We start from the raw sequence: 20,981 nt of genomic DNA, 5'->3' as shown, positions 1-20,981 counted from the left end.
TCGACTTCTTGGGACCTCACTTTCTTCACTGGTAAAAATGAGCTTGGACTGGATCATTTCTGTGGTCCTAAAACATAGCTGTTTCACAGGGACTTGGGATGACAGGCAAGCCGAAGCACTGTCTCCGAAGCAGTGGAAAGATTAGGGTGGGCCCTAGGGCAGCCTTCCGAGGGAGGGAGGGCCTCTTAGCGGGGTGGGCTGACGTGGTCCTGGCTGGCAGGCTGGGCCCAGAAGCTGGGCTGGCGGTCCAAATGGGGAAGCTAGGTCTTGCGTTTTTATAGTGGAGGGGCCGGGAGAAACACGCTCAGCAGACAAAACAAACACACCAGAGTGGGTCGTTGGTGAGGGCGTGTGTTTTGTCTGCTGAGCCCGACGCCCCTGGTGTGTGTCGTCCTGCACAGGGACACATGAGACAGGTTCCAGGAGGCTCTAGGTCGGGGGGCGGGGGGACAGGCGTGCAGCTTCCAAAGGGCTCGTCCAGAGCTTTGCAGTTCGCACCCCTGAGGGTCTTTGTTATTGTGAATGAGGAGGATCTCCCCCAGGGTCTGCTTTTTGAATGAAACAAAACCCAGGTTCGAATCCCAACTCTGCCACTCACCGGCTGGGCAAATTTGGGCAATTCGCTTAACCTAGGATGTCCATATATAATTTATCATCCAAACAGGGGCACTTTTGAGAATGGAGGGGAAAGTGAGCGTTAATTATGCTGGGACAGCAGCATGCGCTGGGACTATTTGGGGCAAACTGGGACATAGGTCACTCTGCTCACCCTATTTCTGCATTGAGAAATGGGACATTGCAGCATTAATAGACACATATGTCATACGGCTTCGTGCTGAAGAGGCAGTGAATGGCCCAGCATTTAGTGGGTGCTCATGGGGGAGGCTCCACATTACCCTTCTCAGAAACACAGAAAAGGGGGGCCTACTGGGGTCCCAGAGAAGCTGTACTCAGACCTGCTTCACATCCACGTGTTCTTCCCTGGAGGGCTTGTGCTCAAAGCCAGCGAGGATTTGGGCCTCCCTCTGGGATCTGTTTGCCTTTTCATAAACACAGATGCAGGGTTTTTCTTGGCTAGGCCCCTCGCTCACAGCTCAGGGATTGTACCTTGAAACATTCGTTCCCGAGTGATTTGAATCAGGGTCTACCAGGAAGTTTGTTTTCCAAGCCTTAGTCAACGTGGGTGTGGAAACACCAACCAATTTCAATGGAGAGTCAACTCTTTTTTAAATAGGGACTTTCACATTTGACTTTTCAAAATAACATCATATTTAAACAAAATTCCATTTCTACCTTTCCATCACCAGCAGCAGCTGCCGAAGATATTTCCGTTCTACCCAGCGGCTTCCCCAACCTATGTCATAGCCGGTTCCTTTACTGTGTCGGGGCCTGGGCTGTGATGTCACATGCTGGGGGTGGGAAATCATGCTTCCAAGGGCGTTGGTTTCCCCTCTGGCTCCTGACGTGGAGTCAGAGGACCGCTTGGGCCAGACTCTTACTTTGCTTCCTTCTGATCCCTGGGTTTGTTGATTGCCCGAAATAGCAGCCATACAGCCCACACCTTCCAAGATCCTGCCCTCTTCAGCCGTGGCACAATTCCAGAAATTCCTATGCACATGTCAGCACTTAAACCTCATAGCTCTGATGGCCTTTGAGGTACCAGGATCTGGCATGAATACATTTTTTTAAAGATTTTATTTATTTATTTGACAGAGCGAGAGAGAGCAAGCACAAGCAAGGGGAGCAGGAAAAGCAGAAGCAGGCTCCCCTCTGAGCAGGGAGCTGATGTGGATGCGGGGCTCCAACCCAGGTCCCCGGGATCAGGACCTGAGCTGAAGGCAGACGCTCGACCGACTGAGCCACGCAGGCGTCCCTGGCATGAGCACCTTTGACTAAGTATCACGGGTAATGGGATCACTCTGAGCCGGCCCAGACTTACACTTGACCACAGCCTGCACGTTGGCTGGGTGCACACACACCTGGCTTCCTCCTGTAGCTCGGAGCCCCTGTCAGTTGCCTTCTCTGGTCCCTTCCCTCCTGGCTCGTACCTTCCCAGGGTCTGTCCTGGATCATGAGCTGCCCACCCCTGACCCAGGGTATCTCTTTGCTGGCTGGGAAAATCAGGCCAAGTCTGAGAAGCCCCCAGACAGCCTGTTGTGCGCTGGGGATGCGCTCGTCGCTCTAAGTGTAACACACGGTATTGTCCTTCATGAGCAACGGTCTGGCTTGTGCTCCAGAACTTGGGCCTCGAGGACAGAGGTGGAGGGATACAAAGAAAAGAACTTGAGCCTTGAGTAAGCCACCAAGAAACCCTTCTGTGCCTCAATTCTGTCGCTTGCAGAAGGGGGCCGATAACAACAGTTCTTTCTTGGACCGGTGTGGGAGCTCAGTGAGTTCATGGGTGTAAAGTGCCTAGAGCCTGTCTGACATTGAGCAAGTGCCCAGTTGCTCTTGGCCATGTTTATGATAAATCCTCGTTGTAGCCCTAGGAGATGGGGACTCTGACTATCCCCGTCGACAAACAAGGAACTGAGATTCGGAAAGGCCAAGTGACTTACCCAGGCCATGAGCTAGAATGATGGACAGGAAGCATGCTCAGGGAGTCTGACGGCCAGCTGTCTGACGTGAGAGTCTGGGTTAAATCCCAATCCAGTTCCTTCACGTATATTTATAGAGACCAATGTGCCAGGAACCAGGGAGCCAGCGGGGAGCGCCACCCAGTTTTCACGCTGCCCGTGCAGGCAGGCTCTGGACTAGGCACAGTTAATCTCCAGCCATCCCCACTGGCTTCACCTGGCTCATTAAAACCAGACACGTTATGAGTTTACTTAGCATCTGCAGAGAGCCTCTTTCATCTTCAAACACTTCCTGAAGCACCAACCAATTAATCCTTACAACACCCTCATCTCGTAGACAAATATTTATCCTCATTTCATACCTAGGAAAAGTAAGGCACAGGCGGGAGGAGGAAGAGAGTGGCAGAGCTCGGCAGAGATTCTGAGCCCCATGCCCCTCTGGCTGCCTGGTCCATCTGGAGGCTGCCCGGAAATTCTTCCCGTAAGACCCACCCCCCGCCCCTATTATATAAATGGAAGCAGAACCTTTTGCAAGTTCAGAAGAATTAGATTTCTTTAATAGTAACCTGCAGGAACTACATTAAAAACACATTCTATCAGTTACAAATCTTAATGTCACCAGCCAAGGATGAGGGAATTAATGCTGGGCCCAAAAATACATATAGTCAGCAGCTCTGGGGCAAGGGCAGAGACGATTTATAGAGTGCGAGGTCTGGACGTCTGGAGCAGGCAGGCTGAGCTCAGCGGTGAAATTGAAACAGGGCTGTTTTCAGATGGGGCGGGAGTAGGGGGAGGCTGCGGAGGGCGGCTTTGATTCAATCATTGTTTCCCATTGCTTCTCAATGTGATTTTTCTTTTCTTTTCTTTTTTTAATGCTGTAATGGCCAGGTTCTGATCTGTCATGAGAAGACTGCTTTTGTTAGCTTAAGCTTCTATCAAGGGCAACTCTAAAAGGACCGGCCCCCACAAAAGTAAGCAGCCCCGCCAAAACAATCCAATTGTGAAGCTTTCCCCCGTCTGTCTACCTGGCTCAAACAAAGGAGAAACGCAAGCAGGGGTTGGGCAGGAGAATCTGGGCAGCAAAGACAAAACATATGTATAATTAATGTGGTTTTAATTCTTTTAGCAGCAGATATTCTCCTCTACCTTTATGTTATACAATAAAACACAATCATAGAAAACCACACCAAAAACAAAAACCAAACAAACAAAACACAACTGGTGTAGCTTAGTAAATTGCGATGAGGGACACAGTGCAGGTCTTTTAAATTGTTTTAATTTGGGGGCTCAGTGCTCCATTTTGCCAAACTTGAGTCTAACACAGCCTTGGAAAAGAAAAGTTTTGAATCTCAGGGATATACTTATGCTCCTTTTAGGAAGGGCAGTGGTCTAAAGAACTCTGTAGATGGCTTTGTACATCACTCAGCTGTTTGGAATGGCCATATCGCCGGCCATGTGTTCGCTGCTCACGGAGAGGCTGCTACAGGACTCAGTGGGCGCTAGGGGCTGAACCCCACAAGCAGAGACTGGGGTCCCCAGCGTGTTCCCACTGACCTCTTTTGTTGAAAACCACACAGCATCCCCCTGGGGGTTAGGCAAGTTCTTGTGGACTTTTCCCCTGGAGTAGAAGGTGAAAAGGAGTCACATCACACCCCTCCTTTTACAGCTGGGGAAGCTGAGGCCACAGGTCTGATCTGAGGTCAGTAGATTATGGTAGAGCCAGGAGCGAGAGCTGGGTGGTAGGACTCCCTGTTCAGTGCTCCTCCACCACACTGGGGTGCCTCTTTTTCCCTGATATGTTCATGTTGGGTCCATAGCTGCTTGTCAGGAACTGGTAATGACAGTCTCTCACCAGCCCGAGGACCTAGTAGACAGACCGGCCATCCCAGTTTTGCCAGGGTTGAACGGGGGTTTCCTGGTACACAGATTTTTATTGTTAAACCTGGGACAGCCCCAGGCAGACCGGGAAGAGTTGGTCACCCTACTGGGCTGTGTCCTTGTAACCGATGCCCAACGGTGTTGACTGATGAGTGGACACTGAGTATGTGTTGGGGGCGATCAGAAGTTAGAAAGGAAGCAGGCATCCTTTGTGTTCAATGAGTTGACTTGGACTACAATGATCCAATAACTGAGATTTTTAAAAGTTACTGAAGGAAAGCAGGGGTTTGTCCTGAATTAGAACAGCTAACACTTCGAGCATGCTTTATAATGTTAGCGCACTTCACATGCCAAATCTTAATTACTTGGGCCCCGAAGGCAAAGATGTCTGATTAAAATCATTTTTACAAAGTGGGAGACTGAGGCATAGAGCTGGCCCAGCCACCTAAGCTGGTGCAGCTCACGGTGAGTGATGGAACTCGCAAAAGCCCCAGTTCTCTGACCCTTGGCCGATGCAGATCCCCACCCCTTCTCTGCTCAGGAACCCTGGCTAGAGGCCAGACCTTGAGTTCTCTATTTAATTGTTGGGAAGCAGGAAGCCAGAAGCTGGGGGTTTCTAAATTCAGTTCCAAGGACCTTGGATTAACACCAAAATAATTCCCTTACTGGCGACTTGCTCTTGGAAAAGCACCTTAGGGGAGACAAAGAATGATCTCGGTTTGATCAGGCAAGGCTGCCTCCGCGATCTGAAAGCTGAGCTCCTTCTGAGACAGTTTGCAGGCTCTCCCTTCCCAAATGCCATTCAAACAGCCCCAGTCCTGGCCATTGCTTTCCACTCCCCCTGGAGCAGCCGGACTCCCCATCCGCACTTCTGAAATTAGAGCTGGAGGTGAAAGCTTAGCCGAGCTTTGCGTTTCAATGCCTTTCTTCTTTCTTGGGTTTTAACTGCTTTTTCTGGCCTCGGGGAATCCCTTGGAAGTTAATAAAATTTACTACATCAAAGGGCTCCATGGCCATTACCCAATTAAAACCTCACAGCACTCCTGCAGCAGGTAAGCATTATCAACCCCATTTTACAGATGGGGATACTGAGGTTAATTGGTTTGCCCCTGGCTCCTGAGGAAATGAGTGGCCCAGCTGGCAGTGGAACTCAATGGGGGGGGGTTGTCTCTGCCTCTGCCGAAATCTGTTCTCCAAAGCACCTTGATTTCTTCAAGATTTTCTTTTTCCTTTAGGAAACTGATTGCTTACCAGCAGCCCCGAGGATGAGGAATTTCCCCAAAGCTGGCTCCCACCTTCCACCAGGAGAGGTCCCGTAAAAATAGATGAAAGCTGAGAGTTCAGTGCAGTAATTTAGGAAACAATTTGGGCCTTTCAGAAATTAATGTTATTTAAAGATGCAGATTCATCCACCCCGTGGCCTCATGGGAGTGCTTCCCGAACCATCTGGTTCAATCAGCTCATTTTCTTTCCCCTAATCCTCCTGGCTCTCGTGTGTGTATGTACAGCGAAGGTTCCTGGGGAACTCGCAGCATGAATAAAAAGCAAAGACCTTTCTCTTTCAACCAGCCACCTCTCCTCTTTTCCAAACAGCATTAAATTCCTAATCCTGTTTATTCTTAGTGGGGGTATAAAATTCATGTTCCAACAGACAATGAGGAGATCTGTGGAGGCCTCCACCCCAGGGCTCCTGTCCTCTTAGTCTGGGTCCAGCCAAGGAGGTTGGCGTATCTTTACCCCATTTGCTGAGAGGACCCTACAAAACCTGGTGCTGTTTGGGGATGCATTTGCCCAGGCCTGCTGAAGGAGGAAGGGAAAGAAAAAAAAATTTGTTATTGGTCTGGTTAAAGCTATCCGTGAGCCACAGGGAGGATTTCAAAGACTCAGGTGAGAGTTTTCAAAAGAAGGGTTTCAGCACCGTCCCAAGGGTGTAAGTCGCTACTTCTTGCTGTTCAAGTCCAATTATAATCCACAAAGGCGGGATGCTGTGTTTACATAAATAATTACGAGATTTCGTAGAGCCAGACGTGTTGCGGCACACAGGAGGCAAGCCCATAAATTACATCAGGGAATTAAGGGTCAGAGTGATCTTATCTCTGTAAATCCACTGAATTCCGGCAAGCTAAAGGCACATCCGATTGACTGAGCCTTGGGACGCTCAGGCCCCAGAAACCGGGGAGCCTGAGGATGGCGCTACCCGCCCCCCACCTCCCTTTTCGGCTTCTCCCTGTGCACGTTTGCCGGCTGGTTCTGGGAGCTGTGGGGTGGCGGGAAGAATTGTCCCAACTTGCTCTTTGCCCAGCCTGCAAGGGAGAAAGGAGAGGGGTGTAGGCACCTCACTTCTATCCTCTCCTTTCCCTCCTGGACCACACAGGATCTTCTCCTAAAACAACAGCCACGGTACAGGAGTGGTGATGGGAAACAGCAAGGCTGCGAGAGGAACAGAGCAGAGCTTCTCGGGACGTTTCCCTCCTGCAGAGGCCTGACCTGCACGTTTGCCTTCATTTCACAGAGAAGTATTGAGTTACTGCTACCCCTGCCCCCCCGCCCTCCCCGGGTGCCATGGCACAGCGTGGGGTTAAGGGCTCGGGCCCCCAGACCAGAATGCTGGATTTGAATCCTTACTGTGCTGGCCGCCCTGGGGAAGGGATCAGACTCTCCTGGCCTCAGCTGTCTTGTCTGGAAAGCAGGATGGCCATAGCAGCATTCCCTTAGCATGAGGTGAGGATTAACTGAAGTCATTCCTAGAACAACCACTGGCGCGTAGCAAGTACTCAGTGTGTGTTGGTTGTTGCTAGGATTACTCCTGTGCTAGGCACCTATGGGTCTCTGGTCTGAAGGTGGTCACGAGCGGTTGAGACGGACGTTCCCACGTAAACACAAAAGGTATGACAAGGAGTATGGTTGATGAGTTACCAAGGGAATGGAAAAGAATTCAGTTCTGGGGAGCAGGCAGGGGGCGAGATTGTTGTGGCAGGAGAAGCTTCACAGAGGAAGGAAGGCTTAAGCTGGGCTTGAAAGATGTGCAAGATTTGGCTGGACCACAGAAAGGCATGACAGATGGGGGGAGAGCTCCAGGCAAGGGGCTAGAGCCCCAGGAATCCACAAGAATTAAGCTAGAAGTCAAAGCATCATGCAACTCTGATGCTTCAAGACTACAAGCCAAACCTCTGCAGTTAAGATTTCCGAATCAAAATGTTGGCCTTTCTAATAGAGAAAGAAATGTTGATTTGTGTTAACTTCATCTGACAAAACTATGTTATAAAGTAAGGGCAACAGAGCTTAGCATGAAGAAATCAGAAGAGACATAGATCTATTATAAATAGAGCTTCGATTTATAAAAGGGGAGGATAGGTATATCTGATAGAGATGTTACAGAAATAAAATCATATTGGTTGTTTGAGGTAAAAAGGATTCTACCGAAAAGTGTTCTATTCGTTCAATCATTCTTTAAATATGTATTGAGTATTTACTGTGTGCCAGGCATTCAGGGAGACTCTGGTAGTGACAATAAACACGGATTCTGCTATAAATGTGTTGATCTCATGTTTGTCATTTTCTGTAAGTTAGGAAATGATCTAAAACAAAGAAATAAAAGCAGGTCCACATGAAGCAAGCATTGCAAAAACACTGCTATATATAGTGTGTTTCAAAAAAAAATTTTTTTTTAAAGATTTTATTTTTTATTTATTCGACAGAGATAGAGACAGCCAGAGAGAGAGGGAACACAAGCAGGGGGGAGTGGGAGAAGAAGAAGCAGGCTCATAGCAGAAGAGCCTGATGTGGGGCTCGATCCCATAACGCCGGGATCACGCCCTGAGCCGAAGGCAGACGCTCAACCGCTGTGCCACCCAGGCGCCCCTCCAAAAAATTTTTAATCTGCCTTCATGCAATTTCATAAATGAATTTGGTCTTCATCTGAGTAAGAATTACCAGACTTTGTCATTGAACATTAAAAAAAATTTACCCAATCACCAACAACTGAATTTCTAAACAAACTTTTCCTTGGATATCGCTACTTACAAAAATGAATTAATTCAAGAAACTGTCAATGAATGAACCAACCATGTGCCCAGCACTGTTCTAGTTGCAACAAAGGATAAGAATGAAGGATTTTGCCTCCAGAGCAAGACCGAGCAACAGGAATTGGATTTATTCTCCCTCCTGAAACAACCAACCAACCAGACAAAATGTGGTTTTCAAACCATATCAGGCAATAAAGGAGAGTTCCTGAGAGATAGGAAAACAAAGTAAGCCCTATGATTGCCCAAGTGTACTGTCTTATGAGGGTTTCCAGGCCGCAGCATGGGGAGAGAATCCAGGCAGAGCTCAGCAAATTCTCTGGGCTGAGAATTCTCTGTCTGGGAAGAACAAGATGGTCAGAAATTGCAGGCCAGAATTTGCAAGAGGAGAAAGCTGCACAGAGATCTGGAAAGCTGGAGAGGGTCTCCCTCAGGTGTTTGGAATGATAGACCTATGAGTGGGAGGATACTACCCCAGGCTAGGGAAATAACCATCTGAAAGGATAAGAGCATAATGCTAGGTGTTCACACAGAGCTGGAACAGAGTCTGTTCCCCCAGCCAGACTGGAAAACTGTATCATTTGTGGAGAATTGGGCAGAATACTCAATGGGTATAGTGTCAATTGTAGGGAATGATTAGCCCTGCACTAAACACTGCTCTGGTCCTACCTAACAGCTCTTGAAAGTAAGTAAAAGGATCAAACTGTTTCCAAGCAATCTAACTAGCTCCCATAACAAAGTGCAAGAATATTCGCAGAAATATCAAAATTTCCAGCACCCAATAAGGTAAAATTCACAATGTCTGGAATGTAAACAAAAATTATCAGGCATGCAAAATACAACTCATAATGAGAAAAATTAATCAATCAATATTGACCAGAACTGGGGCCTCTTGGTGGCTCAGTCGGTTAAGCAGCTCACTCTTAGTTTTGGCTCAGGTCGTGATCTCATGGGTCATGAGATCAATCCCTGCATCAGGCTCCACGCTCAGTGGGGCATTGGCTTGAAGATTTTCTCCCTCTGCTCCACCCCCCACTCATGCACAAGCACTCTTTCTCTCTCAATCAAATAAATTTTAAAAAAAAAATTGACCTGGGGGCGCCTGGGTGGCACAGCGGTTAAAGCGTCTGCCTTCAGCTCAGGGCGTGATCCTGGCGTTCTGGGATCGAGTCCCACATCAGGCTCCTCCATTATGAGCCTGCTTCTTCCTCTCCCACTCCCCCTGCTTGTGTTCCCTCTTTCGCTGGCTGTCTCTATCTTTGTCAAATAAATAAATAAAATCTTTAAAAAAATTGACCTGAACTGACATGGATGTTGTAATTAGCAGCCCAGGATGTGAAGCCAGCTATTATAACTGTATTCCATATGTTCAAAAACATGAATGTTTTTAATGATACAAATCAAAGTTTTGGAGGTAGAAACTATAAGTGAGATGCCCAAGAGTCATAGCAGATCAGACTCTGCAGAAGAACATTTTAGTGAACAGGAAGACCTAACAATAGAAGCTATTCAAAATTATACAGGGGGGAGAAAAGTTTAAAAATTGAAGAAAGCATCAGTGCACTATGGGGCAACTTCGAACAGCCCGCTATATACATAATTGGAGGCCCTGGGGAAAAAAGGCCGGAAGACAGAAAAATTATTTGAAGAATTAATGGCCAAATTTTTTCTAAATTTGATGAAAACTATAAACCCACTTAAAGGAAGTCCTTCAGGCAGGAGGAAGATGAAACCACATAGAAACATGGGTGTCCCCTAAGGAATGAAGAGCACTGGGAAAGGTATCTACAGGAGGAAATACACACACACATATACATATATTTTATATATATATAAATATACATATACATATGGTTGTATATATGTTCATGTGTACAGAAATGTACATGTTTGTGTATGTAAATATACATATTCATATGTATACAAATACACGTAAAATATATGTGTATATTATATATATTTTAACTGTGGTGTATATCTCTTTCAAAGGTAACTGACTGCTTAAACAAAAAAAATGTGGTTTAGGGGCGCCTGGGTGGCACAGCGGTTAAGCGTCTGCCTTTGGCTCAGGGCGTGATCCCGGCGTTATGGGATCGAGCCCCACATCAGGCTCTTCTGCTATGAGCCTGCTTCTTCCTCTCCCACTCCCCCTGCTTGTGTTCCCTCTCTCGCTGGCTGTCTCTATCTCTGTAATAAATAAATAAAATCTTTAAAAAAAAAAAATCTGTATAATTTCGCTTCTAGGAGGTTACTAGATAACCAGACTCATAGAGGTAGAAAGTAGAATGGTGCTTGCCTGGGGGTGAGGGGAGGGAAAATGAGGACTTACTGCTTATGGGTAGAGAGTTTTAGTTTTGCAAGACGAAAAAGTGCTGGAGATTGTTTGCCTGACAGGGTGACACTGTTAACACCACTGAACTGTATACTTAAAATGGTTAAGATGTTAAATTCTGTTATGTGTATTTTGTCACAATTAAAACCAAACCAAATCAAACAAAAAAAAATGTATGTATTTCTCTGAGGTGAAAAAAATCTAAATGCTTTAATTAAAAGGCAGAGATTGTTAGACCGGATAAAAAAGCAAGGCCAAATTATATGATGCTTGTAAGAAACACACTTTAATTATTTATTTTTAATCACAAATGTGTCTGTATTTTATATTTTGATATTTGCATTTCAATAGTAGTACTCCTTTTGTAATGCAATATAGTATTATTTTAAATATTTCAAAAGATGGTTCTAAGCAGGGACCCTTTGTCTTCTCCAGATGCTAAGGGTATCTCCACCCAGTGAGAGTTTGGAAGACCTGCTCTAAGTCTCACCTCATCCCTCAGCCGGCCCTTCTTTCCTTGGATGCCTCATTTCCATATTCACTCATAACAGGTGTCCTGAGTGTCCACTGTGTGCCAGACATGCTTGAGTCACTAGCGTCACAGACATGTGTGTCTCCCCAGTCCCTGCCCTGCCAGAGTCCTGCCATGGCCACCTCACCCGATGCTGGAAAGGTAAGGCTGTGGGGCTCAGAAATCTTACAGTGGGGCAGGCGGGGGAGTGGGGGCACGAGGGAGATAACCGTGTCCAAGGACAGTGGGCCTTTCTGGGTAAGTGAGGTTAGCGACAGACGACAGACGGGAGAAGGAGGAGTTGCCACAGCAACGGTGGCTGGCCCCATATGCAAATGCCTCTGGTGGAGGAGCCCTTAGGCAGGCCTGGGTTACAGTCAGTGAGAGAGGGGGCCAGGGGGCAGGCAGGGACAGGGCAGAGCAGCAGGACCTTGCACACCTTGTCAGGGACTTGGGTTTTCACCCTTGGAGCTATGGGGAACATCCAAAGCGGGGAGAAGAATGGGGGCTGCCATGGGATCAAGACAGTCCTATCTACATTTTGAAAGGATCACTCTAGTAGAAAACAAGGAGAAGGGACTGGAGAGTAAGAGATGAAGCAAGGAGGGGCGCCTGGGTGGCACAGTGGTTAAGCGTCTGCCTTCAGCTCAGGGCGTGATCCCGGCGTTGTGGGATCGAGCCCCACGTCAGGCTCCTCTGCTATAAGCCTGCTTCTTCCTCTCCCTCTCCCCCTGCTTGTGTTCCCTCTCTCGCTGGCTGTCTCTATCTCTGTCGAATAAATAAATAAAATCTTAAAAAAACAAAAAAAGCAATGAGATATTTAAAAAAAAAAAAAGAGAGATGAAGCAAGGAGATGAGCCAGGGGCTGTTGTAGGTGAAGGAGTCCGAATATGCCACTGTGGCAGGAAAATTATTTGGAGCTGAAAATAGGCTTTTTCTTTAACCCCATCATCTAAAAGTAAGGCCCTGCAAAATAACTCAATTGTCCTAAACCCCCAGCCCAGGAGCAACCAGGGAAAGATTGACTTTTATCACCTGATAAACCCAGACACTGTCACAAAAACATCAATAACACTTCTCATCTATTCTCCTGTGGGCCCATTTATCTTTACTCAAAGTCATTTGCTTTCCTTGTGAGCACCTTCTCCGCCTCTGCTTCTCTTATTAAATTGGTAATAAGCTCCCAAATTCTAACTGCCTGGTATTCGAATAAAAAATCTCTCTTTTCTCTTGCAAATCTGTCTTTTGTCAATTTAATTCACGGGACCTAGTTACCAAATTTAAAAGGGTAAAGAAAAAGTTTTCCATTTTGCCCTGACGGAGGTATCTGGGAGAGAGATGGTCTCGAGTGGGGACAGGGTGCTGGAAATGAAGAAAAGTAGATAGGTCAAGGTAACCTCTAGGAGATCATATATCATTGAGGTCAAGAGCATGGGATTAGAGAGACAGTCTGCCTGGGTTCATAATCCTGGCTTCACCACTGGGTGACACAGGCTGCGTGACCTTGGGCAAAGGAAACCCACTTTAAATATAAAGACACAAATATGTCAAAAAGAATGGTGGAAAAAGATGTACCATGCTAACACTAATGAAAAGAAGGATGGACTTGGGAATGTAATGTATAGCATGGTGACTACAGTTAATAATACTCTACTGTAAACTTGAAAGTTGCTACAAGAGTAGATCTTAAAAGTTTTCAACACAAGGGGCACCTCGCTCAGTCCATTGAGAATCCAACTCTTGATTTTGGCTCCGGGCATGATCTTGGGGGAGTGGGATCCAACCCCACACTGGGCTCTGTGCTCAGCAGGGAGTCTTCTTGGGATTCTCTCTCTCTCTCTCTCTCAACTCTCTCTCTCTAAAATAAGTAAATAAATCTTTAAAAAAAAAGTTCTCAACACAAGAAGAAAATTTGTAACTATGTGTGGTGTTGGATGTTAACTAGACTTAATGTGGTGACCATTTCAAATTCAATATGTTATACCATGAAACTAACATAATGTTATATGTCAATTATATCTCAAAAAAGATGTCTATGGCTTGGGAAGATGTCCATGAAATATTCAATTAAAAATAGTTGAGAAACAAAAGAAAAAGAAAGAAAGAGGAAGGAAGGAAGGAAGGAAGGAAGGAAGGAAGGAAGGAGGTTGATTAACATCAGAAAAAGTAGATTTCACGGGGCGCCTGGGTGGCACAGCGGTTAAGCGTCTGCCTTCGGCTCAGGGCGTGATCCCGGCGTTATGGGTTCGAGCCCCACATCAGGCTCCTCTGCTATGAGCCTGCTTCTTCCTCTCCCANAGGAAGGAAGAAAGGAAGGAGGTTGATTAACATCAGAAAAAGTAGATTTCAGAGCAAAGAATGTTGCCAGGTATAAAGAATATCATTTAGGGGTGCCTGGGTGGCACAGCGGTTAAGCATCTGCCTTCGGCTCAGGGCGTGATCCTGGTGTTATGGGATCGAGCCCCACATCAGGCTCCTCCACTATGAGCCTGCTTCTTCCTCTCCCACTCCCCCTGCTTGTGTTCCCTCTCTCGCTGGCTGTCTCTATCTCTGTCGAATAAATAAATAAAAATCTTTTTTAAAAAAAGAATATCATTTTAAAAAAGTATATAATTTCATATAAAGGGGTCGATTCATCGAGATGACTTAATTCTAAAAGTTTATGCACCTAATAACAGAGTTTCAAAATACATGAAGCAAAAACTGACAGAATGGTGAGGACAAATATGCAAATCACAACTACAAGAAGATTAATTTAATGCTCCCTCTTAATAAATGATATTGACAGTGGAACATAATCAAGAGTATAAGAGATAAACAACACCATCAATCAACTTGACCTAATTGATATTTATAGAACACTCCATTGAACAACAGCAGAATGTACATTCTTTTGAAATGCACATGGGACATTTACCAAAATAGGCCATATTCTGGGCCATAAAACAAGTCACAATACATTTTAAAAGGCTCAAGTCACAAAAAATATGTCATCTCATCACAGTGGAATTAAGTTAGAAGTCAATAACAAAAAGATTCCTGGAAAATCTCCCAATATTTTGAAACGAGACAACACCCTTCTAAGTAACCCATAGTGGAATAAAAATACAAAAGGGAAACCAGAATATATATTGAATGGAATGAAAATGAAAACTCAACCTACCAAAATTTGTGGAGCTTTATTAAATCAGTACTTGAAAGATCTCAAGTCAATAATCTCAGCTTTTACTTTAAGGAACTGGAAAAAGAAAAACAAATGAAAATGAAGAAATAGTAAAGATCAGGGCAGAAATGAAATAGACTACAGCAAAACAATGAAGATCAATGAAGCCAAAAGGTAGCTCGTCAAGAAGATCAATAATACTGATAAACCTTTAGCTGCATGGATCAGGAAGAAAAAGAGGAGACACAAACGACCAATATCAGTAATGAGGGAGATGACCACTGTATAGATTTTACTGGTTAAAAAAGGATAATAAGAGAATATTATGAACAACTTTGTCAATGTCAACAATGAACAATAAATACCAATACATTAGACAATTTAGATGCAATGGACAAATTCCTTGAAAGATAAACTACCAAAACTCATTTCATAAGAATCGATAACCTGAGGGGTGCCTGGGTGGCTCAGTTGTTAAGCGTCTGCCTTCAGCTCAGATCATGATCCCAGGGTCCTGGGATTGAGCCCCACATCTGGCTCCCTGCTCGGCGGGAAGCCTGCTTCTCCCTCCCCGACTCCCCCTGCTTGTGTTCCCTCTCTCACTGTCTCTCTCTCTGTCAAATAAATAAAATTAAAAAAAAAAATCCATAACCTGAATAGTATCTAAATTGAATTTCTAACTTAAAACTTTTCCCTAATGAGAACTTCAGGCTTAGACAACTTCACTGGTAAATTCAATGAATACTAAAGGAGGAAAAAAATACCAATTCTATATAAACTCAGAAAACTGAAGGGGAGAGAAACTTCCCAACTCATTCTGAGGCCAGTATTACTCTGATACTGAAACCAGACAAACACGTTTATAAGAAAAGAAAACTACAGACCAGTAACCCTCATGAACATAGAAAAATTCCAAACAAAATTTTAGTGAATCAAATCCAACAATATATAAAAAGGAAAAACACATCATCACCAAGTGAGGTTTATTCCAGGAAGGCAAGGTTGATTTAACTTTGAAAATCAATATACTTCACAATATTAACAAAACAAGAAAGAAAAACCATATGAGCATTTTAATAGATGAAAAAACATTTGACAAAAATACAATATTCAGGGGCTCCTGGTGGCTCTGTTGGTTAAGCATCCAACTCTTGATTTTGGCTCAGGTCATGATCTTAGGGTCATGAGATGGAGTCCTGTGTTAGCCTCCATGCTGGACATGGAGCCTGCTTAAGTTTCTCACTCTCCCTCTCCCTCTGATCCTCCACCCCCGGCTTGCCCTCTTTCTCTCTCTAAAAAAAAAAAAAAAAAAAAAAAAAAAAAAAAAAAAAAAANAAGAAAAAAAAATAGAGAAACAAACCAACACCCATGCCTTATTAAAAACTAAGCAAACTAGTAATAGAAAAGAACTTCTCAACCTGATCAAGACCATCCATGATGGGTGCCTGGGTGGCTCAGTCGTTAAGCGTCTGCCTTCGGCTCAGGGCGTGATCCCGGCATTCTGAGATCGAGCCCCACATCAGGCTCCTCCGCTGGGAGCCTGCTTCTTCCTCTCCCACTCCCCCTGCTTGTGTTACCTCTCTCGCTGGCTGTCTCTATCTCTGTCAAATAAATAAATAAAAAAAAAAAAAAAAGAAAGACCATCCATGAAAATCCTATGGTTAGGGGCACCTGGGTGGCTCAATCAGTTAAGTGTCTGCCTTCGGCTCAGGTCATGATCCCAGGGTCCTGGGATGGAGCCCCGTATCAGATTCCCTGTTCAGCAGGGAGCCTGCTTCTCCCTCTCCCTCTGCCTGCAGCTCCTCCTGCTTGTGGTCTCCCTCTCTTTCTCTCTTTCTGTCAAATAAATAAAATCCTAAAAAAAAAAAAATACTATGGCTAAAATCATACTTAATGGTAAGACCGAATGCTTTCCCTCTAAAATGAAGAGCAAGATAAAGGATACTGCTCACATCTCTTCTATTCAATGTAGTATTAGAGGTTTTAGCCAGTGCAATGAGGCAAGAAAAAAAAATTGGCATTTATATTGGGATGGAAGAAGTAGAAATGCCTTTATTTAAGACAAGCACGATCCCTAAGGAAAAATTGATAAACCAGACTTAAAATGAAAACCTTCTGCTCTATGAAAGATGCTATTAGGAGAATGAAAAGCCAAAGACTGGGAGAAAAACGTTTGCAAAGCATTTAACTGATAAAGAAGTTGTAGTTGGAATATGTAAAGAGCTCTTATAACTCAATAATAAGAAAACAACCTAATTTAATTTAATTTATTTCTTTGACAGACAGGGGGAGTGGGAGGAGAAGCAGGCTCCTCACCAAGGAGGGAACCCGACGTGGGGCTCGATCCCAGAACCCTGGGATCATGACCGAGCTGAAGGCAGACACTCAACCGACTGAGCCACCCAGGTGTCCCAACAACCCAATTTTAAAAACGAGCAAAAGCTTTGAATGGACACTTCAGAGAAGGAGACATGTAGGTGATAATAAGCACATGAAAAGATGTTTGACATTATTAGTCATCAGGAAATGCAAACTAAAACCACAGTGAGAAACCACTACACCATAGAACAGCTTTAAAAAAAGAGAGAGAGATGAACAATACCAAGTATTGGTAAGGATGTGGAACAATGGAAACTTCCGTACACTGCTGGTGGAAGTGTTAAATGAGACAACCACTCTGAAGAAATGTTTGGCAGTTCTTATAAAATTAAACTAACTTACCATATAATCCAGCAATTCCATTCTTAGGTATTTACCCAAGAGAGAAATAAAAACATATATCCACAAAAAGACATGCTGGGGTATTTATAGGAGCTTTATTCATAATAGAAAAGACTAGAAATAACCTAAATATCCATCATAGATAAATAGGTAAACAAACTGTGGCATACTCGTACAGTGGACTACTACTCTGCAACAAAAAGGAAAAAACTACCAGTAAGTGCCACAAAACGATGAATCACACAGACATTATGCTGAGTCACAGATGTTAGACACAAAAGACTAGTGTTATGGATGGAATTGTGTCCCCAAAGTCATATGTTGAGGCTCTAACCAATGTGACCGTATTTGGAGACAGGGACTTTATAGAAGTAATTAAGGTTGAATAAGGTCATAAGGATCGTAGGACCCTAATCCAATAGGACTGGTGCCCTTAAAAAAAGAGGAAGAGACACCAGTGATGTGCCCACACAGAGAAAAAGCCATATAGGGACACGGTGAGAAGGCAGCCATCTGCAAGCCAAAGAGAGGCCTCAGGAGAAACCAAACCTGTCAACACCTTGATCTTGGTCTTCCAGCCTCTACAACTGTGAGAAAATAAATTTTCTGTCATGTAAGCCTCCCAGTCTGTGGCATTAGATGGCAGCCCCCAGGCACCTACCCCCTTGTCACCCCCATGTATTTCTGCCTCAGCCATTCCTTTTGGAATTTGTGTTCTCCCTGAAGCCTTGAAAGCGTGCCTTCCTCACACTAAACCCCAAACAACTGTTTTAAATAAAGAAACATTAAAAAAAAAAGTGGGGGGACCTGGGTGGCTGTCAGTTGGGCATCCAACTCTCGATTTCTGCTCGGGTCTGATCTTGGGGTTGTGAGATCGAGCCCCTGGGCTCCACGCTCATCAGGGAGTCTGCTTGAGATTCTCTCTACCTCTGGCCTTCCCCCTTCTCACGTGCGCCCACACTCTCTCTCAAATAAATGAATAAATAAATAAATAAATATTTTTAAAAAAGTGTCAGGGCACCTGGGTGACTCAATTGGTTAAGTGCTAGACTTCTGCTTTCATCTAGGGTCATGATCTTGGGGTGGTGGAACTGAGCCCCGCCTCCAGCTCTGCTCTTGGGGTGGAGCCTGGTTAGGATTCTCTCTCTCCCTCTGTCCCTCCCCACGCTGCTTGCGTACTCTTTTGAAAAATAAATAAATAAAGGTACCTGACTAATACAATTATATAACTGCATTTACATGAAGTATGACAACAGGTAAAACTAATCTGTAGTGGGGCACCTGGGTGGCACAGCGGTTAAGCGTCTGCCTTCGGCTCAGGGCATAATCCCGGCGTTATGGGATCGAGCCCCACATCAGGCTCCTCCGCTGGGAGCCTGCTGCTTCCTCTCCTACTCCCCCTGCTTGTGTTCCCTCTCTCGCTGGCTGTCTCTAGCTCTGTCAAATAAATAAATAAAATCTTTAAAAAAAAACAAAAACAAAACTAATCCGTAGTGACAGAAAGTAGATCAATGGTTGCCTGCGGCCTGGGACAAGGGATGGGTATTGACTGAAAATGGGCTCAAGGAAATTTTGGGTATAATGGAAGTACTCTGTTTGATGTGGTGGTGGTGGTGGTGGTGACCTGGTATATATATTTGTCAAAACTCATTAAACTGTATACTTTAAGTTGGTACATTTTATTCATGAAAATTACACCTCAATAAGGTTTTTTTTTTATTTTTAAAAGATTTATTTATTTGAGAGAGTCTGTGCAAGGGGGGGGGCGGGGGGGGAGGGAGAGGGAGAGAATCTCAGGCAGAGTCCCTGCTGAGTGTGGAGCCCAATGCAGGGTTCGATCTCACAACCCTGAGATCATGATCTGAACTGATATAGAGAGCTGGACATTTAACTGACTGATCCACCAGCTGATTTTTTTTTAAAAAGATTTTATTTTTATTTATTCGACAGAGATAGAGACAGCCAGCGAGAGAGGGAACACAAGCAGGGGGAGTGGGAGAGGAAGAAGCAGGCTCATAGCAGAGGAGTCTGATGTGGGGCTCGATCCCACAACGCCGGGATCACGCCCTGAGCCGAAGGCAGACACCTAACCACTGTGCCACCCAGGCGCCCCGCCACCAGCTGATTTTTAAACAAAATATTATGTAAAAAGAACATACAAGAACCCTTGAATGCAGTGTGAGGGAGTCGTGAAGTCTACCAATGCTTCCTATCTTTCATTTTGCAATTTGGATTTTTAGAGAGCTGTGTCCGCAGCAAAGAAAACTGTGGGTAGTCTCAGTCCTACAACCAAAGAGGGAGGCAGATGGAGCTCTCCATTCTAAAGGCTCATAGAGTTATAACCATGTATTTTCCATAATTTATTCATGAAAAATAGCCAACAATAAACATTAACCAACATTCAGAAATATTCTGTACTTAAATTTATAATGTAAAATTGTATATCTTTCTTACCAAGTCCCCATTTCTATCCTCAACAGATGCTGGTTTTATTTAGCCTGGGGGTGAGTCCTTCCTGGTGTCTTGTTTTCTAGCTTGGACTGGGCACCGCATCAAAGCCCCTCCGGGATGCTTGCCTAACGGAGGCTGAAGGCTCCCGCTGCAGGGACTAGAGGGTGTCTGTCCTAATTAAGAGGGAAAATTACTATTAACCCAACACAGCAACTCTTGCTTCTTTTTTCACCATTGAGTAGAGAGGAGAGAGAGGTGCTGGCTGGCTCAGTCGGTGGAGCTGGGACTGTGACTCTTGATCTCCCGGGTTGTAAGTTCGAGCCCCACAACGGGTGTAGGGATTACTTAAAAATAAAAATAAATTAAAAAAGAAAAAGAGAGAAAAGAGAAGACTTGGATTCGAGATTTTAAAAGTGTTTTCCAGCTATACTATCCTCTGAGTCCACGATATCAGGTTTTTTCATTGCTCTTCTCACGCACTGATTCACCTATTAATGATTTATATCTCCGGACTAAATTCTGTAGTAAGGGCTGGCGATACAGCAGGTAAGGGGCGAGACACAATTTGTGCCTTCACACTGCTTACATTCCGGTGGAAGTGGGGGGCTCTAAGCATCGAAGTCGAACTGACTCAAACAACGATTGTATTGGATTGATGCTGGGGGGCTGTTAGGCAGGAGCCTGGGCTGCAAGGGCTCCCTGTGACTCTGAGTAGTGAGGCTGGGACTGACACGGCCACCAGGGACACTCGCTGGCCTCCCACCACAGCCGGACAAAGTCTAGGAAACGACCCTCCCTTCCAGACACAAGTGTCGAAGTAGAACCTCGAGCAGACCTCTCATTGTGCCTTATTGGCCTGATTTGTGTCATGTGCTCTCTCTGAACCAATCACTATAAGGGAGAGGAGATTACCCTTAGACCAATCAGGGTGCTCCTTGGAAATGGGTGGGGCAGGACCGCGCTGGGCTTGTCTTGGGGGCCAAATAGTAGAGTTACTACTTTATAGGGCCAAATTAACTCAAATAAGTACATTGTAAACTTAAACTTTGGTTCCAGGCAGCTGATAACTTTTTAGCAACTTCCAGAAGCATTGACTTCAAATACTGGTTTCAACTACAAACTAATTCATGGGAGTAACCTTAGACAAGACATTCCAGAAACGTCCAGTGGTTTTGCCATGTGACTGGAGGGGCAGTCAGGAAAGACTGCTTGCGCTTGCTTGAGCTTGCTCCAGAAGCACGCAGCTTGGCTTCGAGTTCCCCGTCCTGAGCCCTTCTAGCTGGGTTAAATCCCTTAAGCCCTGGGAACCCCCGTTTCCTCTCCTATG

The 20,981-nt window shown here is 45.1% G+C and overlaps 1 long non-coding RNA gene across 1 annotated transcript; it reads left to right on the top strand.

Annotated features, from left to right (window-relative positions):
- Nucleotides 1-1,780: 1,780 nt before the first annotated feature.
- Nucleotides 1,781-7,797, top strand: LOC117802319. Its single transcript, XR_004625454.1, has 3 exons — nt 1,781-1,905; nt 3,465-3,547; nt 6,829-7,797. It is a non-coding gene; the product is annotated as an uncharacterized LOC117802319 (long non-coding RNA).
- Nucleotides 7,798-20,981: the final 13,184 nt, after the last annotated feature.

This window comes from Ailuropoda melanoleuca, chromosome 5 (genome assembly GCF_002007445.2).
Source record: "Ailuropoda melanoleuca isolate Jingjing chromosome 5, ASM200744v2, whole genome shotgun sequence".
In the NCBI taxonomy this organism is placed as follows: Eukaryota; Metazoa; Chordata; class Mammalia; order Carnivora; family Ursidae; genus Ailuropoda; species Ailuropoda melanoleuca.
This window is presented reverse-complemented; position numbering and strand designations above follow the sequence as displayed.